The sequence below is a fragment of the Cryptomeria japonica genome, unplaced genomic scaffold (genome assembly GCF_030272615.1).
Source record: "Cryptomeria japonica unplaced genomic scaffold, Sugi_1.0 HiC_scaffold_15, whole genome shotgun sequence".
In the NCBI taxonomy this organism is placed as follows: Eukaryota; Viridiplantae; Streptophyta; class Pinopsida; order Cupressales; family Cupressaceae; genus Cryptomeria; species Cryptomeria japonica.
In genome coordinates, this window is record NW_026728837.1 from 579,365 (window position 1) to 582,500 (window position 3,136).

Below are 3,136 nucleotides of genomic sequence, written 5' to 3' on the forward strand. Positions count from 1 at the left end.
CATCCCCCACCTCCTCGGCCGCCTCGGAACTATCTGTGTATCGGACGCATCGCGGGATAAGGGGTTGGCAGTGGTAGTCGCCCCAAGCGCGTCCGATGCTTGGACTATTCCGAGGCAGCCCTGCAGCCTCTTCCGTCTAGCCTTTGGGGCCATCTCGCCGCATCCCTCGCCTCGCACCCCGATTGCTATGCGGTGAGGCTCCTCGGCCGCCTGGGAACTATCTTCGTATCGGACGCATCGCGGGATAAGGGGTTGTCACTGGTAGTCGCCCCAAGCGCGTCCGATGCTTGGACTATTCCGAGGCGGCCCTGTGGCCTCTTCCGTCTAGCCGTTGGGGCCATCTCGCCGCATCCCCCACCTCGCACCCCGATTGCTATGCGGTGAGGCTCTTCGGCCGCCTTGGAACTATCTTCGTATCGGACGCATCGCGGGATAAGGGGTTGTCACTGGTAGTCGCCCCAAGCGCGTCCGATGCTTGGACTATTCCGAGGCGGCCCTGCAGCCTCTTCCGTCTAGCCGTTGGGGCCATCTCGCCGCATCCCCCACCTCGCACCCCGATTGCTATGCGGTGAGGCTCCTCGGCCGCCTTGGAACTATCTTCGTATCGGACGCATCGCGGGATAAGGGGTTGTCACTGGTAGTCGCCCCAAGCGCGTCCGATGCTTGGACTATTCCGACGCGGCCCTGTGGCCTCTTCCGTCTAGCCGTTGGGGCCATCTCGCCGCATCCCCCACCTCGCACCCCGATTGCTATGCGGTGAGGCTCCTCGGCCGCCTTGGAACCATCTTCGTATCGGACGCATCGCGGGATAGGGGGCTGTCACTGGTAGTCGCCCCAAGCGTGTCCGATGCTTGGACCATTCCTAGGCGGCCCTGAAGCCTCTTCCGTCTAGCCGTTGGGGCCTTCCCGCCCCATCCCTCGCCTCGCACCCCCGATTGCTATGCGGTGAGGCTCCTCGGCCGCCTTGGAACCATCTGTGTATCGGACGCATCGCGGGATAAGGGGTTGGCACTGGCAGTCGCCCCAAGCGCGTCCGATGCTTGGACCATTCCGAGGTGGCCCTGAAGCCTCTTCCGTCTAGCCGTTGGGGCCTTCCCGCCCCATCCCTCGCCTCGCACCCCGATTGATATGCGGTGAGGCTCCTCGGCCGCCTTGGAACTATCTGTGTATCGGACGCATCGCGGGATAAGGGGTTGGCACTGGTAGTCGTCCCAATCGCATCCGATGCTTGGACCATTCCGAGGCGGCCCTGCAGCCTCTTCCGTTTAGCCGTCGGGGCCTTCCCGCCGCATCCCTCGCCTCGCATCCCGATTCCTATGCGGTGAGTCTTCTCGGCCGCCGCGGAACTATACCTGTTATTGCTACTGCATCCTTCGGCTGGTAACCTCCTCTGCCGCCTTGGAACGTTCTCTTTGTCGGACGCGTCGCGGGATAAGGGGTTGGCACTGGTAGTCGCCCCAAGCGCGCCCGATGCATAGACCGCTCCGATTCGACCTTGCTTTCAGCCTCTCACATGCATAGACCTCTCTGAGTCGACCCTGCAGCCTCTCACGTTTAGCCTTTGGAATCTCGCCTCACAACATGATTGCTATCCTTGATGCATCCCTTGCCTCGAGCCCTGATTGCTTTCTTGGCTGCATCCCTCCTCTCCTCACAGCCCGGTTGTCATCACTGCTTCATCCGTCGCTTCATGCATTCTGGCTGCTGGGCCCTTCCCACCGCACACCTCGATTGCTATCTCTTCTGCATCACACACCCCGATTGCTATCTCTGCTACATCCCTCGGCTCTCACTTCTGCATCCTTCGCCTCACACCTCGATTGCTATCAATGCTGCATCCGTAACCTCACACCCCGATTGCTATGCGGGGAGGCTCCTTGGCCGCCTTGGAAATTTCTGTGTGTCGGACGCACCGCGGGATAAGGGGTTGGCACTGGTAGTCGCCCCAAGTGCGCCCGATTCTTAGACCGCTTCGAGGTGACCTCGTAGCCTCTTTCGTCCAGGCTTCCTGCCTTCAATGCCCTTTTTACACCTCGATTGCTATGCGCGGGCTCGTTGGCGTCTATCACCTCTCTGCGAAGAGTGGCACGATGATTGTTGGGGTAAATCGTAGCAGTCCGATCTCTGGCCTTGGGCCATTGTGAGGGCTGATCGATTTCCTGTGCGCATCTCGTGTTCGCCCAGTAACAGACTCGACGACTTGTAATCGGTCTTGTTCCCGATTGTTCCTGGAGGTAGTCTTCGGAACTCTTGGATTTGACCTGTCACTCGAACTGTCCTCTTCCGAGGATGCTTGTGTGTGTGTGCTTGTGCCATTTCCTTGGCGGTATTAACGAGATATTAAAGAGCGGAGTGAGCGCCTCGCCCAGCTATGTTTGGGGCTCTCACTCCCTTACCCGGTGTGCGACCGCTTTGCACGTAGGTTGCGGAGCATCGCGACTCTTTCGATGTTTGGTGGTTGTCTTCCGGTGATGCGTTGGTCCCGAAGTGCACGTTACTAGCATTTCTGCCATTGTTCTCGATCTTTGGCACGTTCCTTCGTTGCAATTGGATATATATCTCCGTTTATACGCGCAGGCTTCTCCCGCCTATTCAGCGCTGTCCCACTCTCAGCACTCTCGTGGTCTCCTTGGCTTCTCTCTCCCGTGAGCGAGCTCTCTTCTCGAGTCTTTTCCATGTCCCATGGAGGTTGCCTTGCGAAATTCGGGCACACAAACGTGACCGGATAAGAGCGGAATTGCCTATGAGGAGAAGCTCACCTTAGGGAGCAGCAATGCCGAGTGTTTCGACAGAGGGTAGAGGGGGCGTTGTTTGGGCGGTTGCACAAAAGAGTGCTACGTTTGCACTGAAGGTTGCTTCTTTGTCTCCGACGAACTCTTCGAGGCAAAAAAGCTTGTTTACGGGGTCGAGGTGGGACTGTTCGTGCGAGTTGCGCCACCAAAAGTGCGTAGGGGGCATATACCTGGGAAATGGATGTCTCTGAGTGGCCTTACTCGGTCGCGTGCACGGTGCATTCTCTAACGGCAGGACTGTCGCGACCATGTGCGGTTCGGATGTTTTCGGGTAAAGGGTTCCGTACGGGATGTTCTTCCCAGGCTCCTGTGAACCGAGACTCTGCATCGTCATGCTCCGGCTC